We start from the raw sequence: 21,970 nt of genomic DNA, 5'->3' as shown, positions 1-21,970 counted from the left end.
TTCTCATACCAAAGATTTGTTTTGCCGCACCCAAATCCTTCATTGCAAATGAATTTGCCAATTTTCTTTTGAGCACATTTATTTGCTGCATGTTAGATCCTGCAACAAGCATTTCATCTACATACAATAACAATATAATATAGCTGCCATCATTTTGATTTTTTAGATAAACACAATGATCAGAGTGACATCTAGTATAACCTTGTTCAGACATAAACTTGTCAAATTTTAGATACCACTGCCTTGGAGCCTGTTTTAAACCATACAAGCTCTTCTTCAACCTGCACACAAGTTTCTCCTTCCCTTTCACCTCATATCCTTGTGGCTGCTGCATATATATCTCTTCCTCCAAATCCCCATGGAGAAAGGCTGTCTTTACATCTAACTGCTCAAGATGCAAATCTTCAGCTGCTACAAGACTTAAAATAGTTCTAATTGAAGTCATTTTAACAACAGGAGAAAATATTTCATCAAAATCAATACCTTTCTTCTGTGCAAACCCCTTCACCACAAGTCTAGCTTTGTACCTTTGCTTTCCTCCATCTTCTTCCTTCAGCCTGTAACCCATTTATTCTTCAATGTAGTTTTTCCTGCAGGCAACCTGACTAAATCCCAAGTCTGGTTATGCATTAAGGAGTCCATCTCTTCTTCCATGGCTACCTCCCACTTCTTCTTGCTTTCAACCTGCATTGCTTCTTCATAACATTCAGGTTCACCAGAATCAGTCAACAATAAATAATATAATGAAGGAGAGTATCGTTCAGGAGGTCTACTTGTCCTGGTAGATCTTCTAACACCACTTTCAGGTGTTTGGGGTGCCTGTTGTTGTTGTGATGGTTGCTGATGTTGTGGTTGTTGATTATTATTATTTTCAGGCACCTTTACTTTTTCAGTAATTTCATCAAGAACTGCGTATTCCTTGTTTTCTTTTTCTTGTTTCTTTTCCTGCCACTGATTCTTATACAAGACCTTTTCATTGAATATTACATCTCTGCTCCTAATGATTTTGTGATTTTCATAATCATATAAGCGATAACCAAAATCATTAACACCATATCCAATAAAGGTACATTTCTTTGACTTTGCCTCAAGCTTTGTTCTATTTTCTTTATCAATATGGACAAAGGCCTCAGAACCAAAAGGTTTTAAAATAGAGTAGTTTACCTTTTTCCCTGTCCATGCTTCCTCTGGAACACCGCCATCCAAGGAACTTGAAGGTCCTCTGTTTATTAAATAAACAGCAGTATCTACAACATCTGCCCAAAACTGTAAAGGCAATCCTGCATGCAATCTCATGCACCTTGCACGCTCCATGATTGTTCTGTTCATCCTTTCTGACACACCATTTTCTTGTGGTGTTCTTGGAACTGTCTTCTCTCTGCGAATTCCATGCTCTGAACAATACCTATCAAACTCTTTGCTGCAATATTCACCTCCATTGTCTGATCTAAGACACTTCAATTTCTTTCCTGTCTCAATCTCAACCAAAGCTTTCCATTTCTTGAAAGTATCAAATACATCAGATTTGTTCTTAATACAATAAATCCAAGTTTTTCTAGTTGCATCATCAATAAAAGTAACATAATAACGAGAGCCACCGAGAGATGATACCTGAGCAGGTCCCCATACGTCTGTATGCACAAGCTCTAATTTTTCGTTCTTCTTTTCTTTCCCAACTCTGAGAAATCTGACTCTCTTCTGTTTTCCATAAATGCAGTTCTCACAGAAGTCCAAATCAACATTCTTCAAACCCGGCAACAAATTCCTTGAGTGAAGAATCTTCATCCCCTTTTCACTCATGTGTCCGAGCCTATGATGTCATAATGCTGCATCTGCTCCTCTGGAAGTTAAAGCATTAACAGAGTTAGAAATACCATTGCATAAATACAATGTACCAACCTTTTCGCCTTTTGCTATTACCAGGGCTCCTTTAGTGACCTTCCAAGATTTATCTGTGAAAGTTGTCACACAACCTTCACTGCCTAACTGCCCTGTTGAAATCAGATTTTTCTTTAGATCTGGAACATGCCTTACCTCCTTTAGTAGCCATTGGTTTCCATTCTGCTGTTTTACAAGAACCTTACCCATCCCAACAATTTTACAGGGTTTGTCATCACCCAGACGAACTTGTCCAAAATCTCCTTGAACATAGTCATAAAAGTATTTCTTTTCAGGTGTGGCATGGAATGAGGCCCCTGAATCTACCACCCAGGAATCAGTAATATTTTCGAAAGAAAGAATCAAAGCATCTTGTAACACCTCACCTGTCACATTTGCTTCATGATTGTTTTCTTGCTGTGCATCTCCTTCTTTTCCCTTCCGAGATCTACAGTCTTTCTTTAGGTGTCCTTTCTTTCCACATTTCCAGCACACTATCCCCGATCTGGACTTGGATCTGCCTTTCCTTGATTTACTGCGATATCCTGAGCTCTTTCCTCTTTCCATTTTTCTTCCTCTAGACTCTGCACTCAAAGCATTTCCCGATGTCTCACCAGAGCTTTTTCGTCGCATTTCCTCGCTAAGGATAGCACCGACAACATCATCAAACTTTAAAGTACTAGATCCAGAAACGGAGTTACTAATGGCCATTACCAAACCATTCCAACTTTCTGGTAATGAGCACAAGAATAACAGAGCTCTAACTTCATCATCAAAGTTTACCCCTACAGAACTTAACTGACTTGTAACTGTATTAAAATCATTTAAATGGTTTGCAACAGATCCACCTTCCGACATATTCATATTAAATAACCGTTTCATAAGAAATACCTTGTTTGAGGCCGAGGGTTTTTCATATAGTTTCGACAACGTCTGCATCAAACCCTCTGTCGTGGTTTCCTTCGAAATGTTGAAGGCGACTGACGCAGCAAGGCACAACCGTATTGTTCCGAGTGCCTTTCTATCGAGAAGGTTCCATTCTTCGTCTTTCATACCCGTCGACATCTTTGTTTTTCCGCCCAATGGTAGGTATAGATCTTTCTGATACAGATAATATTCCATCTGCATCTTCCACAGCGAGAAGTTTTGGCCGTTAAATTTCTCGACCCTAAACTTACCATCTTCCGCCATTGCTCCCACTCGAACCAGGAACCCTTTTTTCCTGCGAGTTTATCAGCCAAATAGACCTTCGGCTCTGGTACCAGTTGTTAGAAAATTATATATTACGGAGCAATGGAACACATATAATATTGCAGAAATATAAACACAGAAAACGCACAAAACAAGAGAGACACAGATATATGTGGTTCACCCAGTTTGGGCTACATCCACCCCGAACAGCCAGTCCTTCCTTTCTATTATCCAGCAAAATGAAGAGATACAACCTACAGCAAAACCGCTGTAATATCCTCTGTTTTCTCTCACAGTCTCACCTCTATGTTTCTCGCTCACCGAATACACATCTATATCACAGCCTCAAATACAATGCCCTCATATAAAGAGAGGGGTTGCCTTCTAGGGAAAAAAAACCCTAAACTAAACATAAGTTCTACCGTCAGATCATCTGCCTAATGAACGGCCCAGATTGACTAGAAATTACTATACTTTTACAAGGCAATTTTACAAGGCAATTTTACAGCTGTTTTTAGCTTCGGGGGCGCTGCCCCCGAAACCCCCCGCCAGGGGGGAGGCTCCCAAAAGTCGCTGCCGCCCCCCCTGGACCCCCCATGGCAGCGATTATTTTACGGGCGGCGTTGCCGCCCCATTTCAAACTGGGGTCCAATATGCCGGTACTATAGAAGATAATCAGGCTCCACACCCAACATTGGGCTCTGAAAAGGTGAGATACTTGGTCATATGTGCCATTTTTGTAGAAATTTATGAATCTACCACTTGATTTCCTCATTTTCTAAAAGAGAGCGACATTATATTAGCCCATTTGGTAGAGGTTCTCCAAGAGTAAGATCAATCAAATTCATAACCTAACAGTGAAAAGGCATCCCTGTGGGTGAGGAGAAGATGTCCCTATACTCTTCCATGACCTTATAAAATTGCTTCTGCTACATGGAGGAACCCTTTCTAGGGGCCATGGATGTGGCCATAATATTCCCCTTACTTTGAGAGTGAATTAGAAAGAAAACAAGTTTCACGGTCTACGAGATGATCTTACTGCATTTCTTAGCAAAGATTAGAGAAATGGCAGTAGGTGGGGCTACCTCCAGTATCCCGTATAGTTTTCTGCCAATAATAATAATAATAATAATGCAAGGTCTGGCCTCATACATAACATGATGCTTCCATAAGTATGGTTAGCCTAATAAAACATCACAAAATTCAAGAGGAGGAACATCAAATAGTACCTTGTCTGTGAAGGGATTGATAATGTATAGAAGGAGGTATTGCTAGCTAATGCAGAGATCTCATCCTTGCTGGAGCCACCTGTTGGTGTATGGATGTGGGTGTGGTGTAGTTGGTAGGCCCAACTACTTAACGACCTTTGTTGAGATGAGGCTATTTTGGTTCCCCCTATTGACAATGAACTACAATAGATAAATAATTTGAGAGGATCCAGAAGTACAAGTGGCTTTGAAAATAACTCAAAAATCAAATTTGTCATATGGAAGCAAAACTAGGAACAAATCTTAGTGCTCGTCGCCCTTATTCCAATGGTGTGAACAACACTCAAATTTGAGTTTGTATGGTCAAGTTATGGCTGGTCAAATTTTAGGTCAAAATTAGCCAAGTGACAGACTTAAGGAGGCAACAAAATGGCAGAAACCCAACACACATATTTCGGCCACCGGAATGGGAGAATTTGTAGAGTAGTTAATTTTTCTGGTGACCACTTGTTTCGACAAATTTAAAAGGGGCCAATTGGTTATTAGAAAACAAAAATAAAAATAAAAAAAGGGGGGGTAGGTCAGGCCTGTCGGACCCGCCCATTCCCCAGGACAACATTGGATTATTTATATTTTAAAAAACCCAAAATGGGCCTGCCAGTCACCACCCCCACTGAACCCCAACAGAACCAACCAACAATCAACATCATATATATATATATATATATATATATATACCGCAAAATTATCAATCTGACAACAAGAACCATAACACCTGCAAAATTATCAATCTGACAACAAGAACCATAACACCTATGTTAGGCCATCGGTATCAACCACCAACCAAACTATGGATCGATTAACATCTTTTTACCATGTTTAATAAAACTGTCGACTATGATGGGAGCCTGGGGGATCGAAATTGAGATCTGCATTGACCTAGTCGGCTTTGCCACCAACAAGCCACAGGCTCTTGCCTTGGTGGCTATGCCAAGAACTTATATAAAAATTGAAATGCGCTAGTCGACCTAGGGGAGCGACCAACAGAGTGCTGAGGTACGAGCGGAACTAGGAGCAGGTTCAGGATTGGAACCCTGACCAGGGCATCAACAAAGATTTATTAAATATTTCCTAGAGGTTTAGAGGTGACATTGTCAGAATTGAGAAGTTTATAATCAATTTTGCATGATTTTTCACTAGGAATCCAGTGGTTATGTTCGTTTCTCCAGTTGAGGTCTCCATTTTTAGGCCATCATCTGGATTGGAGGTATAAGGGTCATTTTTGTAAAGTTTCTAACTTATTTCTTTGCTTCCACTTAATAAAAGAAGGCCTCCCCATTGTTGAGTAGGGCCTGGAGACATAGCCCACATTGGGTGAACTCCGTAATCAAATTGCTGTGTTTTTGATCTCATGATTTCTTATGTTTTTCCGCTCCTCTTCATGTGGAATTAATTTACTTGGTCAACGTGCTCTATTATATGTAATTGTAAATGCATCCTTGAAGTTAAAAGATCTAGATCAAGTTTGGTATCAAAGGAGGTCTTCTTGATGCAGGTTGCATGAGTGAATGCTAACTAGGAACAAGATCCAAAGAGGTGAAGGAAAACTTAAATCCTTTGATCCCGAAGTAGGGTTTGCAGCATGAAGACACAACATGGTAGATGAGGAAGCTTGAATCGAGGAAGAGAAAAATTATCACAAGGCTTTCTACACCATGGCAGAGAAAGTTGACAAGCTATTTGTAGAGTATGAGAAGACAATCAACCCTGAGAAGAAAGAGTTAGATGACCATGCATTGGTAAAGAATGGAGGAAATGGAGAAGAGCCTCCTACCTCTCCATATTCTAGTAACAATTCTTCTTCTTCTTCTTCTCATCACTCTAAAAGACATTATACGAATGCATATAAAAAACACTTTTTAAAGCTAGATGTCAAATTTGATTTCTTTGTTTTTAGTGGAGAATCTAATGCAGAAAAAGCTAGATAACTAGATAAGACAGGTTGAAGTGTATTGCCTCATACAACAAATCAAAGAGGATGAAGTCAAGATCCAGCTAGCACCCCATTGATTGAGTGATACCACTGTTGTTTGGTTGGAAGGAAAACTACAACAAGGTGGTAAGAGTAGTCGTAAACTTATTTCATCTTAGTCTTAATTCATTTATGCTTTAAGAGGAAAATTTTATCCATTGGGTTATAGACAGAAGGCCACAATGGAATGTAAATATTTGAAGAAAAGAAAATCTCAAACTGTTCAAAATTTTACAGAATAGTTTAGAAAACAAGCATTAGCATTGAATGTTCCACTAGACACTTCTGAGATGTTGATGAAATATATTAGCTCTTTGCATAGTTATTTGCATCATTCATTGTTATTATTTGAACCTAAGTCTCTTGATGAAGCTAGTGTGAAGACTATACATATTGAAAGAAAGGAGAAACATGAAAAAGACAATTGCCCAAAGAAGACAACAACAACTAAGAGAAGAGGATAAAATCCCTCTTGTACTCATTATGAGAAAGAAGGGCATAATGATGAGAATTGTTGGAAACTACATCCAAAATTGAGACCTAAGAGGAATGACAGAAAAGGGAAGAAAAAGATAGCTGCAACCATGTAACAAGACCAAGAATCTGAATCCAAGGATGATGAGAAGATCACAACTGCAAGATTTGCAGGCGGAGGACCAATTGACTTGGGATCAAACTCAGGTGACAAAGTGAATATCAAAGCTCTTAGGATTGCAACAGATGGACCCATTGAGTTGGGTTCCGATTTGGGTGATGAGACAGATATTTCAATAGATGTTCTACTAAATATGAAAAGGGCACCAAATGCGGTATGGCTCCAAGAACTCAAAGAAATGAACCAAAGCATTCAGGCAAAGAATGATGAACTAAGGATTCCCCTACAAGAAGTAAAGAAGGAGAAACAAAGGTTGCAACATCATTTACAAGCCAAGGAGGAGGCCTTAGAAAAGTTGTAGCATAGCAAACTTGAGGTAAAAAGTGATTCTTAAATTTCATGTACTTTTTATGATGATGATTTCATTGCATTTGAGAGACAAATTACAAGAATTATATCAAAATTGTTGAAGAAAATGGGGTATCAAGGAAAGGGCCTCAACATTAATGGCCAAGGCATTGTGAACCCTGTTAGCTCTGCTACAAACTTCAACAGGTGAAGGTCAAATTCGAGTCTGCCTGCGTTGTTCATGCTTAAAAATGGGGTGCTCGCAGAAGTCATTTACCTTCTTCTCCTTCAGCTTCGTCATATTCTCTTAGCCCTCCGTATCTCTGTTTTTCTACTAAAAGCTATTCATTCCCTGCTTTCCTTGTTCTCCTTTGAAACTCTGCGTAATCCCATGTTTCCTCTGACCCCCAAGTGCTAAGCTTTAGCACCATATGACCTGACCATATGAATCGATGCTTTCATAGCTCATTGCCTTAATCCCCACCGTTGATCGTCTTGATCCAACGGTCCCTGCCACCACAGCCCATTTTCCTGCGCACTAAACCCTGTTCATTTCCCCACCACCGATCACATCCACCGTGAGAGCTAACGGTGATCGCGCTTCCCGCTCCCGTAGCTGCTCGCAATTTAACCCGCGGGGAAAGAGGTTTCCCCGTCGTCACATCCGACACGCGTCACAGCTCTATTGCATCACGCCCCCGCATACGGATACCGCCTACCCTCCCGAAGCGGTGCGAGGAATACCACCCACTAATGAAACCACTATTCACCCGCTCGTTATTGTTTGCGCTATTCCTCTGCCTGATAGCCATCGGATCTGCCCGACTGCGATCCGACAGCCCACGATTGTCCGATCATTTCGTACCTCCCGATACTCTGTAACAAGCACTCTCCGCCGTCGATTCACGCATATCAATCGTTGATCTTTCTCCACCATGCCTCCGCCATGCTGCCCATGTCCATAGCGTGTCCAGTGTACCCGAGGGAAGAAGGTGGCCAGTTTTTTAGCTCTCGAGGCAATAAATCCTCAACAACTGCATTTAACAAGAGAGGATGTCCGAGAAGAAAAAGGAAGACCTCAAGCAGATCAAAGCATTAATCAGTTATGGGGATTCTTTCAGTTAACACTCCAACTGCTCAGAGAAGGACCGCTGAATTGCAGAAAAGGTCAATTTGTTCATTAAAGCCAGCAGATCATAGCAGAGACTCCATCAGAGAGTTAAGGTGGTTGGTGGTCCATTATGACCCCTCCACGCATAGCACAGTAGCATATCTTTGTAAACAAACTCTATATATACCCAGAACACAGATGTAATCAAGGTTGATGGATTTTGTTTTGATGTAAGGTTCAGCTTCTGGATACTGTAACTACTGTGATACCTGCAGCGTCTGGTCTTCATTTTTAGCTAATACAAGCTTCTTTTGCTATTAATTGCTCACTTTTCACTTCTTCTTTTTTCCAGGTTGTGCCTGTTATACATTTTTCATGTCTTCTTGATGTTTAGCATTAGAGGGGCTGTCGTCCCACCTCTATGTTAGAATCTAGTATGTATCATTGAAGGTGTATGCAGGTTTATGTTATTTTAATGCCAGAGAGCTGTCATCCTGTCTGTGCATTAAGAAATAGTTTTACAGACCTTTTAACTGATTGCAGTCGGCCATCACAGGGTCTTGTGCATCTGCTGGTGTGGTCAGTATTCTCCATCTTCACATGTTCCTCAAACTGTGATTAATTGGTGGTATAAAGCCTTATAATTTGGGGGTGTTCACCCATGTCTGGGGTTAAGCATAGTAGAAGTGGTTATCTGGCTTGAATAGGCATCATTCCCTCCATTCATTGTTATAGACATTTTTGTGCCTAACAGCATGGAGCATGAAATGTCCATAATATAAGGGATCCAAAGTCCCTAAACATGTTGTTCCTACCCCTAGAGGAACAAGGCAAACCAACCACAGTAATTCACAGAAGTTCTCCACCTGAAAACACTAAAAAACAAGTCAATTCAAGGTCATGTCAACTGCTCCACTGAGCATCTGCGCTGAATGTCAACTACTCCACTGTCTACCTGCGTTGAATGTCAACTCCAACAAAGGCTACCTGCGCTGAGCGTAATTGGACAAGTGGCAGGCTCATTCCTCAATGTGTCAATGCCCAGGAAGCTTCCAAAATGACACTTGCATCAAGGAATTCGACTGGTGATGAGTAAGAGGTTCCAAATCTCCAAGTGGAAGCAAGAACCTCCAAGTGGACTCAAGAACTGAGAGAGGGAGAGGACACTAGTCAGATCTCAAGCTGACTCATCCTCTCTCCAAAATAACTATATATAGATCTCTCCTCCATGAGATCTAGAGGCTGGAATTTTGTTATTGCAAAGAATTGCTGTTGGTTTGAGACTGGAAACATTGGGTGCTTAATGCTTTGAAGGGAGCTGAAGAAGGAATTCCATTCTGCTGGGAAGGAGATGCTGGATTGGAGCCCTCTGGGTTGTATCTCTTCCTGAACCTTGTTATCAATCAATAAAGCTATCTTGGTTCTTTCCTATATGCTGGTGTATTTTGTATGATTGCATTAGTGTATTTGATTTACTTCTAATCCTGAATCATTTATGAATATGAATATTTGCCTTTGTGTTGTGTTCTTCTCTTGTCGCAAGTTGCTGTTCTCTTGTCACAGGTAGCTGTTCTCTTATGATCTCGTGGAAATCAAGTAGCTGTTCTCTTGAGCAAGCGAGGAGGCAAGTAGCGGTGAACACCCAAAGAGAGGAGGATCTAGATCGAGGGACAAATGGAAGACAACGGTAAGTCTATCGATCTCCCCTCTTTCACATTTCATAAAGGAAGAAACCAGTGTAGCTGTATTCGTTTGTTGCTAAGGCGCTGTCACACCTTAGGTGGATAGGATCGTCCTGCATAGGCATTTTTCCCCACAACAAATTGGCGACTCCACTGGGGAAGAATTTGTTTATTCATTTCATTTGTGTTTCTGTCATTTGTTTACTTCATAGACTTGACAGCGACTATCGAATTGCATCTTTCCCGGATGCAAAGTAGAAAGTTGCTGCTTTGATCCAGTTGCTGGACTTGTCTATGATCTAAATAATGGATCTACAAATGATTTGATGATCCTTGTGATAGTCTTTAGTACCCTCTCAAAGCATCCCTCTGTTTATACCTTGCTTGTGTTTCTGATTTGGCCTGAAACAGTTGATTTTTGAGCATTTTATGACCCAGAACCCAAGGGAAACGAGAGTTTCTCCTTCAGCGCAGACACTGTGAAGGCAGTTTGCATTTCAACGTAGGTCCCGTGAAGGCTACCTGCGCTGAATGTCAACTCCACAGTGTTGGACTTGCGCTGAACCAGTTTAGCCTTGTGCAGCTGGGGTTCTTTACTGTCTATTTCCCAGTTTTGATCTCTGTTTTTTGCAGCCTTTAACCAACATAGGTACCAGTCAGATAACTTCTTTTCTTTGCTTAGATTCCGCCTCCTTTTGTACAAAAAGACTGTGAATGTTTTTATGTGTTTGTGGTGTCATTTACAGTTTTCCTTTGCATGAGTAAAGTAGTCATCCTGTAGCCTTTGATTCAGATATGATTGATTGTGATCTTAGAAGAGAGTTCATTCGCTGTTTGCAGATTGATTATAGGTTTACTTTTGCTTATTGGTTTGAATTTGTCTCTTTTGAAGTGTCAAAACAAGTCTTTATTTCGAAAATCATTAAGTAGTGTAATCTCTTCTATCTTCTTTGATTTCGGAAAAAGTGAACTTGTTTGTATTGATAATTTTAAAAGCAAATTCAAAGTTGTGCAAAAAGCTTTCTTTGTAGGCATTAATACTAAGAAAGTGGAAAACAAACACCTGCATTGTGCATTTTGCATTTGATAGTTTGCATGTTGGATTTAGGAAAAGTGCATTAGAGTGTGCTGATTGCTCTTTGAGAAAAGATAGTGTCTTTCTTTTCCCTTAGTAGCTAGGATTTTCAAAGTTGAAAAGATAATAAAGCTTGCTTATCATCTTAGACTGCATTTAGGAATTTGTATCATACATCTCGTGGTGAACCTTGAAAGGCAAACTTTAAAAAGATCAACTTAAAATAAACTGAATGAACCTAACAACGCTTTGCAACATAACGCACAACATAGAGGTCTAGGCTAGAGACGTGTTCCGGTGTCGTTAAGCCTAGTGACTGTCGATCTCGTGGAAGGTGGGTGATTCCTCCTGAGGGACGATAGCGCTAGTACGGATTGTGCTCCCACGTACCATCGCGTATATATTGGGAGACCCCTATAGGCATATATCTTTTATCCTTAGGAAGCCGTGTCGGCCTCCCTACTGATTGCAATGCAGTGAACACAACATTCACGAAGATCGACCGCCCGTACCCTAAAAATTATTCTGCGGTTTTGCGAAAAGTTTGGCACACCCTCTGCCTAGAACTCCAGAGCAATTTCTTTTGGCCTTTTTCAAACTCTATAACAGAAAAAGTCCATCCGAGCATTTGTCACTTCGGGCTCGTTAAAACATCGAAGGAGACTAGAGTCATCTTTAGCTTTTTCTCAATTATTTAAAAGTGAAAAAGCAAGTTGTGTCTAAAGCGTCTAATAAAATTCATTCAATTCGGAAACACCAATTTCCCCTTTTTGTATTTTGGTTGATCGAGTAATCCGCAATCGTGGAAGAAAGTCAATTGAAACCCCGTCGTTCGCGGAGGCTTACGAGTCAACCGTCTTTGTCTCCGGAATCGAAAACAGTACGGACAAAGCGAACTCGTTTAACCGGTTCGAAATCTCCTATCAAAGTTAGAACAAGTGTTCCAACTACATCTGAGATTCCGGTTACTCCAAACATTTCTGGAAACCCTGCCTCTATAGAAGAAGTTCAACAGCCACAGAGGGACGGTAATACTGATCCTAGTCTGGGGGAAAATACTTGCGTTATTGAACCAGTTCCATCTGTAACCGGTTTAGAGAGTCTTGCTCCCTAAACAACTGTCGCTGTCGATTCAACCCCTTCTTCGGCACCAGAAATATTTTACGGACTTGACGGTCTTCCTCTTCCACCAGGTTTGATTGCGATAGAGGAAATTGTAGAGGATCCGCAAGCAAGTACTCCAACCCATTTTGGAGTCGGGATCACTCTATTTCCTTCATCAGAAGTTAATCCACCACAAGTGGAAGTTCCTGTAGAATCGCTAGGCAATCTATTGGATAGACTTAAAATGTATGAACAACCGTCAACATCTAGGACTGTGTCAAACGACACAGCGACAACAGAAGTCCCTGCCGTCACTCCGACAATGTTTGCCGGCATACCATCTGTCCCGACTAGCTCACAACCACTAGAAGGAGTCCACCAAGGGACTATTTCGACAGTGTGGTCTATTCCAGTTTGTTCATTTGGAATAATATCCGGCAACTCTTATGTTGAGACTCGCCAGATTGATCCATTTGGAGGTCAATTTGGGCAATCCAGTCCACAAGGACAAACAACCCCTTGAGTTCTGGATTGCTACCGTATGGGGGGCAGTATGCCCTTTCATTACCCCCTCCGGGAGGGTATCCATACGGGATTTCACAACAGTATTCAGGTTATACTGGAATTACATCAAGTGGTTGGGTACCTATGCTACCTCAACAACCAAGGGTTGTATATTCTATGCAACAGTGTGTACCTATGTCAAATATCCCAACCACACCGGCTATTGTGACAGTATCGCAGGTTCAAACGTTGCATGTTGTATGTCAACCTCAGATTTCTCAGGTTGTAATGCAACAGCCCCTTGACCCTGGGTCACAACCGCAATCGCCAACTGGTGGGACGACACAGGTCCAAACGGGTACAATTACCCCACATCTTGGTCCTACGGTTAGTATAGCGCAGCAGAACATGGCTTCACAACCGTGGATGGTGCAATACCAACAACCACAATTCCAGCAAGTGTACCAAGGTTCTGAGCAGCAGATCTTTGCGAACAGTGGACAATCGTATATTCAAAACGGTCAAAACCAAGCGCTTTACAGTGGTCAAGTCCACCAACCGTATCAGTCATACCAACATCAATTACATTATGCTGGTATGCAAAGGCCCACTGCTCAAGCGATTCCATCGTACCCTGGTTATGCTTCACCTAACCTGAATCAACAGTTACCATTCGTGGCAACTTTAGAGTTACCCGATTTACACCGGTTAACCAACGATCCGATTGCTTACGCCCCTTGGTGGCCAGCGATTCCTCACAAACTTCCATCTGACATTCCTAAATTCAATGGAAATCCAGGTGAAGACCCATCGAATCACGTGATGACTTTTCATCTGTGGTGTTCATCGAACACCCTAAATGATGATTCGATAAGGCTTCGCCTTTTCCAGAGGACGTTAACGGGTCCAGCGGCAAAATGGTATATTGAATTATCTAGAGCCTCGTTCGAAAATTTTAGCTCCCTAGCCACAACTTTCTTAACCCATTTTCAATTACCCATAAGGTATGAAACGAGAACGGAACTCATAACCAACTTCAAATAGACAACGGCCACTCACATATCTGATCATATACATGAGTGGCGACGTTGTCGTAGGATGGTAAAAACGTACGTTCCCGATCAGCTATTAGCTGAATGGTTTATCAAGTCATTACTTCCTGCCATCATGGAAGATGTGGCAAAGGGGGGAGTCGTAACGGAAGAGCAAGTCATCGCTCGTGCGCAATATCTGGACTTGGTTTACACTCAGTCCGGCACGCTCTACGACAAAATACCTGATGCCCCTAGACCGGAATTCTCAATTCCTCCTCCTCCTAAATCAAACAATGACTCTCATGCCGGCGATGGCGTGATTGGCGCAACAGACATGAAATTGACAAAGGCTATATCTAAAAAGGCTCGTAAGATTTCCGGTCAAAATGAAAATGAGGAACTTCTTGCCTCGGAAGTAAGTGCCGTGTCAGACGACAAGGGCAAACAACTGAAGCAACCAGGGGGCAAGAAGAAAAAGAAAGGGAGAAAAAGGAAACCCCCTACGGGGTGTCATATATGCGATGAGGATCATTGGACAGTAGATTGTCCATACAAAGCTGAGCTTAAAAGATTCTTTAAGAGTCCGAAAACCTCAGCTGTGTTGACTGATCCGTTTCCAAGCCCGGGAACCGAACAGGTTGCTAATCAAAATGCTTCCCGATCCCAAGTGCTTATGTTGTCTGTATCAAAGTAGAAAAATGATGCTTTGACGAAGAATAAAGATTACAGGAATCCAAAGCTGTCGAACAACAAGGCTAATGAACAACCTAGTCGTTCGACAACAACTTTGACCAAAGTTGCGATACCCATTGTTCCTGAGCCAATGATAAATTCGCAAAAGGGAGCAGTACACAAATCAACATTTAATCCTTGTGTGAAAATAGCACAGATAGAGGACCTGGCCCGATCACCGTCCGCTATGTCGACACTTGAGGTACCGCAAAATTGCTTCTCCCAAGAGAAAGCTTTATTATCAGCAATAGGTGGGATTGACCCAATGGATTCCAATCTTGTGGCCTTTGATCATAAAGGATATGACCCTCAGTTACCAGCTCAACTAGCTTTCCTTATTCAAGTGAAAGCCCTCAACAAAACTGTTCATCGAACAATTATTGATGAGGGGGCATCTACATGCATTATGTCGATGAGTTGCTGTAAAACTTTAGGATCTCCAACCTTGTCACGATCTTCGACGACATTAAAAGCATTCAACGGAAGGAAATATACACCATATGGTATCCTAAGTAACTTGAAAGTTGAACTGGGAGGGAAAACAGTAGAATTAGATGTTGAAGTCACCGATGGGAATCTTGATTACAACATCCTACTAGGAAGACCGTGGATCTATGCCATGGCCGCAGTTGTGTCGACCTACTTCAGGAAGATTGCATTTCCCTTCCAAGGAAGAATTACAATCGTCGACCAACAAAGTTTTCTCCCCAACAGTTCACAAGTTACGGGAAGCATTCCAATGATCCATGGAAGCAATCATTCGCTCCAAAATATCGGAGTAGGTCTCCTAAAGGACCCTGCTTTAATGGGTACTTTTGCTCTACCGCCTCCAAGTAATTTGGCGAAAGTGGCCACAGTGGAGTATGAAACCTTCTACATCTAATGGATTCGGACTCCGAGGATGGTTCTTATCTCATGTCAACCTCGTTAAAAAATGAAACAAGGAGTCATGAGGATAGTTCTTTTACTGTTTTAACCTCATTAAAAAATGAAACGAATCCCCTTTTCAAATCTCAAAGGTAATCCTTCATTCCAACCACTGAGTTGAATGCAATGAAGCTTGGGGGGCATGCACCTCGATTTGTGTTATTATGCTGGGGGCATGCAAAATTATCGAGCAGTTTTAGCATAAAGTTCATGCTCGTTAAAAAATAAACGCAAGATCCGAGCAGTTTTAACGCGGTCTTCATGATCGTTAAAAAATAAATATAAGCAGTGAGAAGAGTTTCCTCCAGTGTTTAAGCTCATTTTTAACTAAAAAATGAACCTATCCCAGTAAATAACCACTGTGAATGTAATATCATCAGCCATTAAAGCCTTGGTCGTGTTTGCACCTGCCACCTCCACCTTTCATTTGGCCGATCGTTCACCTCCATATGATTGTTTACCCATTTTGAGGAACAGCTGCGAAGAGTGATTTCACCTAGCCATCCTTGTGACACTGCCGTGATTGGAAAATTCCAACATGTACCTGGAATCTGCTGCTATCCCTGTTTATCACTCGTTCCTCAAAAGACGAGTCTTCTTTAAGCTCTTTTCAATTGACTCGTAAAATGTGAAAAGATTGCCGAGTTTTGGCCTTCCAGCTCGTTAAAGGACAGGAAGAGCTATCCCTCCTCTAGATTTTAATCTTTTTGGACCTGAGGGATTATTGCACAAAAAGGTCGAGCGCTTATTTTATTCGGCTCGTTAAAATTATCGAAAACTCATCCCTTCTGTATTGTTTTATACTTTTTCGGACTTAAGGGATTAGATGACGAAAAAGGAATTTTAGAGTTAACTTTATGTACCTTTTCAGACTCTCTAAAAATGAAAAGGACCGAGTTATCCTTGTCGTTAGACTCGTTAAAATTATTAAATAGCGACAAACTTGTCTTTAGACGAGAACGAGTTTCACTATCGCTAGGCTCGTTAAAACATAGCGATGGGCTTGCCCGAAGGGCAGGTTATAGAACAAGCATATGTTATCCTCCCCAAGCTTGACAAAAATAAAGAGGTACTGGTCAGCAATGACTGGGGAAAAATTGGGAGAAAATCAAGAAAACTTTGATGATAGCAGGTCGCTCTTGAACATGACACTTTTCCTCCGTACCACAATCGGGTTGGGTTGTTTCATTCACCGGTCATATCACCATGGTCTTGCCATACCATCCATATTTGGGGTAATGCTACCGATCCATCGCATCAGTGTCGCCATATGTTCAAGAGAAGTCGTTCAGAAAGAGTCAACCAGGTCCCATCCACTGCCATACATTATCCTTCATCCATTCATGACCACCACCCTGAATCATATGTCACAGATCGTTTTCACCTCCATTAAAATCATTAGCTCCGTTCCGTGTCACTGATGTGGGATTCATCAAGGCCCTCCTTTGACAGATCACTTCTTGTCGACATCAGCTCATTATCCAAGAAGTTGATCTAGGAACAACCCCTTCAGTACTTTGAAGCTTGCATGCCTCAATGGCAAGTTTCTCACTTCCGGCGACAGGTATACATCAATGACCTTCGACCAGAAGATTTTGCGTGGTGTTCGATGCCAAGTCCTTTATTCACACCATGTGAATTGTACTGCAATACCTTGAGGGTCATTATCATTATCGGTGATTCCTCTCGCGCTTGTTAACGGTTTAAATCATTGACCGGTAATCAAGCGATGTCTTTCCATGTTCGACTTCAGCGCAATTCTCACATGGATCGACTTGTACTTAGAGTGAAGATCGAACGAGTTTGAAGACCCCGGATCTAGTTTCATCCATCCGGGCTGCGATATATATTCAGGAAAGATAAAGACATTTGACATGTACATCATTGCAGCAGATGATCATCCTACTCAAAGGATGATAATTTCGCCAAAATTATCAGTCTACCATCAGACGATCGTCTGTTCTATGTACAAAAATGAATTTATAAAGCTGAGCATGGGAATGCCCGCCTCAGCTAGATCATGAAAGCAGTATGAATCATAATGTATTGTATTGTATCTTATTACAGGTCTCCTCCCAGCAGATGGATGAACTTTGGACCCTCCTGGATAAAGCATTTCACCCGATAAACGGCCTCATACTTTAGGGGGCAACTGTTATAGACATTTTTGTGCCTAACAGCATGGAGCATGAAATGTCCATAATATAAGGGATCCAAAGTCCCTAAACATGTAGTTCCTACCCCTAGAGGAACAAGGCAAACCAACCACAGCAATTCACAGAAGTTCTCCACCTGAAAACACTCAAAAACAAGTCAATTCAGGGTCATGTCAACTGCTCCACTGAGCATCTGCGCTGAATGTCAACTGCTCCACTGTCTACCTGCGTTGAATGTCAACTCCAACAAAGGCTACCTGCACTGAGCGTAATTGGACAAGTGGCAGGCTCATTCCTCAATGTGTCAATGCCCAGGAAGCTTCTAAAATGACACTTGCATCAAGGAATTCGACTGGTGATGAGTAAGAGGTTCCAAATCTCCAAGTGGAAGCAAGAACCTCCAAGTGGACTCAAGAACTGAGAGAGGGAGAGGACACTAGTCAGATCTCAAGCTGACTCATCCTCTCTCCAAAATAACTATATATAGATCTCTCCTCCATGAGATCTAGAGGCTGGAATTTTGTTATTGCAAAGAATTGCTGTTGGTTTGGGACTGGAAACATTGGGTGCTTAATGCTTTGAAGGGAGCTGAAGAAGGAATTCCATTCTGCTGGGAAGGAGATGCTGGATTGGAGCCCTATGGGTTGTATCTCTTCCTGAACCTTGTTATCAATCAATAAAGCTATCTTGGTTCTTTCCTATATGCTGGTGTATTTTGTATGATTGCATTAGTGTATTTGATTTACTTCTAATCCTGAATCATTTATGAATATGAATATTTTCCTTTGTGTTGTGTTCTTCTCTTGTCGCAAGTAGTTGTTCTCTTGTCACAGGTAGCTGTTCTCTTGTGATCTCGTGGAAATCAAGTAGCTGTTCTCTTGAGCAAGCGAGGAGGCAAGTAGTGGTGAACACCCAAAGAGAGGAGGATCTAGATCGAGGGACAAACGGAAGAAAATGGTAAGTCTATCGATCTCCCCTCTTTCACATTTCATAAAGGAAGAAACCAGTGTAGCTGTATTCGTTTGTTGCTAAGGCGCTGTCACACCTTAGGTGGATAGGATCGTCCTGCATAGGCATTTTTCCCCACAACATTCATCCACCTATTTCCAACATTTTTGTTGAGTTTGTAATGTTCCCGAGCATCTCTGAGATACAACTTAGGAGAGTTTCTTGGGGTGATAACATTAATTGGTGCCGTTGCCAGGGGGAGGAGATTGAAGCTCAGCTTCCCTAGGAGAACGACACAGTTCCATATTTTGATGATAGACAAGGTCTGGGCACATTTCTTGTTGTAATCATCCATCTGGCGACTCTACTAGAAGAAGTCCCACCTTTGGTGACTCCACATTGCAGTTTTGGCTCAGTTTGTGAGGCATACTCGAAGAAATCCTTAGAAATCACCAGCGGAACTAGTGCCTAACCCTGAGAAGTTTGCTAAGCAGAAGAAAACATCACAGAAAGGAGCATCAGGATCAGGTAAGCCTTAAAAGTCCCATGTATCTTTGCTACTGAAAAAATCACCTTCAGAGATTCATAAAGCTCCTTAGTCATTCATTTCCCGTTCAGATCTCAGTCTAAAGAAAGCCTTCCATGTTGTCCATCATATTCCTCTGTCTCTGTCATCCTTTTCATTGATCCATACCACTCATTTTACCAGTATCCTTTCATATACCTCAGTCATGGCAAGTCAGCAAGCTCTCACAAAGATAGAAAGAATCGTTGCTGCCAGGTATGGACCCTTGGTCTTGCCTGTTCCTTTGAATGCCATGCCTGCAGGAGATTATCAAGAATTTATGCCTAAGTTTACTGGTACAGAAGGAGTAGTAGCTGAAGAGCACCTTGAGGCCTTTTATAACTATGCTGATAACCTGGATATCAATGAAGAAGATGTGTGGATGAGGGTTTTTGTCCAAAGCCTAGATGGGGAGGCTAGAAAATGGTTCAGAGAATTACCCCCTAGGTCTATTACAGACATTGAGGCCCTAGATGATGTGTTCTTAAAGCACTGGGGGGATAATAAAGATCTGCTCTTTTATTATACTGAATTTGGGAACTTGCAGAGAGAATATGGTGAGCTGTTGTCTGATTTTAACAAGAGATTCAACCATATGTACAACAGAATAACATGTCAAATAAAGCCTACCCCTACTTATGCTATGATTACTTATGCCAATGCCTATAATTCTCAGTTCTGCCTGCTGCTAAGAGAAAGAAGATGTGCTTCTCTGGTTGATATGCAAGATGCAGCCTTTGAAGTAGAATCTAACATCATGGCTGCAGAAAGACTCGAAGGTGATGCTGAAAGGAGAGGATAGGGAGGTCCTCATCATCGTCAGATCCTGAGATAGATAAATTGGCCAGGATGATAGAGCTGTTGGCCTCTGAAGTTTCCAGATTAGAAGCTGAGCAATATTCTCAGGAAGCAGGAGCACCTTGTTCCTTTACTCTTCCAAAGCCAAATCCATATAGAGGAGCACAAGAGCAGTTGCAGACTTTGCAGAGAAGCAAAGATTCTAACGACGACAAAAGGGTGAAAACCCTTTTTCAGAATGTAGTCATGGAAGAAGAGCAGCCTGAAGAAGAGGATGAGGTCCATGGTTTGGAAGACAAGGGTAGTGCCCCTTTCCTAACAAGAGCTGCATATGAAGAAGCATTATACAAAGGCACTGCTCATAAGTTTGTTGTACCTGCAAAACAACAAGCTCATCAGCAAAAGCAAGTAGCAACAGGTCCCACCATCATCCATGAAACTATGCCCGAAGCCAGCTCATCTTCACATGGCTATGCAGATCTGCAAATTTTCCAACCTGGTTGTGTCACCTTCCTAGTGATCAATAAGGGAGAGAAAAGCTCCCCATCATCTTTTGTCTCTTTGCCTGCTCAAGTGACAATCCCTCACAGTTGCCCACTAGGCACTGAGGCAGGCCATAACTCAATGCCCAAGGCTGAGACTGATCACCTCAGTTTTGATATTCTGAAACCTACTCAAGTAGCCTCCACACAGATTGAAAGGGCAGCTTGTCAGATGACAGAGGAAGAGGGTGCATAGTCTTGGGGTTCCTCCTTGGATGTGGACTATTCTGAGAAAAATGAAGGAGAAGATGATGTCTCTGTGTCCCCTACACATGAACATATTGGTACACCATCTATATTAGTTGTGCACGCCACAAATGATAAAGACAAGTACACAACAACTGTGGTTATTCAACAGGTGTAAAAAAGCTCCCATGAAGAACATCCAAGGAGGAGAGCACACATAAGGGAGATGAAATTTGATCCATATCTACCTATTAAGCTCAAATGTCCTAGACTTTTTGAGATAGATGATCAAATAAATCCAGTTTTGTAGCTCTATGATGAACCGGCCGAGAGGAGGAGAAACAATTTTGATGGCCCATCAGTTGGCCAATTGTTGAATATTTATGTTGTTTAAGGTCCCCAGGCCTTAATGATTGTAAGCATTTTCTTTTACAGGTTTTAGTGTAACTTAATTAGACTCCATGCCCAAAGGATACTGGGCAATGTTTTTAATCTTGTTTTGTATGAAGGCATTGGTCTGCAGTGCTTGAGACCTCATAGGGAGGATCTCATCCCCAGAAGGAGCCAGTGTTAGCTCTGCTACAAACTTCAACATGTGAAGGTCAAATTCGGGTCTGTCTGCATTGTTCTTGCTTAAAAATGGGGTGCTCGCAGTAGTCATTTACCTTCTTCTCCTTCAGCTTCCTCATATTCTCTTAGCCCTCCATATCTCTGTTTTTCTCCTAAAACCTCTTCATTCCCTGCTTTCCCTGTTCTCCTTTGAAACTCTGCATAATCCCGTGTTTCCTCTGACCCCCGAGTGCTAAGATTTAGCCACCATATGACCTGACCATATGACTTGGTACTTTCATAGCTCATTGCCTTAATCCCCACCGTTGATCATCCTTATCCAATGGTTCTTGCCACCACATCCCTTTTTCCTGTGTGCTAAACCCTGTTCATTTCCCCACTGTCGATCGCATCCACCGTGAGATCTGACGGTGATCGCACCTCCCACTCCCGTAAGCTGCTCGCGATTTAACCTGCGGGGAAAGCGGTTTCCCCGCAGTCACATCTGACACGCATCACAGCTCTATTGCATTGTGCCCCCACATACGGATACCACCTACCCTCCCGAAGCAGTGCGAGGAATACCGCCTGCCAATGAAACCACTGTTCACCTGGTCGTTATCGTTCACACTATTCCTCCATCCGATAGTCGTTGGATCTGCCTGACTGCGATCCGATGGCCCATGATTGTCTGATCATTTCGAACCTCCCGATACTCTGTAACAAGCAATCTCCGCCGTCGATTCACGCATATCAACGATTGATATTTCTCCACCATGCCTCCACCATGCTGCCTGTGTCCATA

Source organism: Pinus tabuliformis, chromosome 9 (assembly GCF_031772625.1).
Source record: "Pinus tabuliformis cultivar Carrire ecotype Pingquan chromosome 9, CPIR1, whole genome shotgun sequence".
NCBI classification, from domain to species: domain Eukaryota; kingdom Viridiplantae; phylum Streptophyta; class Pinopsida; order Pinales; family Pinaceae; genus Pinus; species Pinus tabuliformis.
This window is presented reverse-complemented; position numbering follows the sequence as displayed.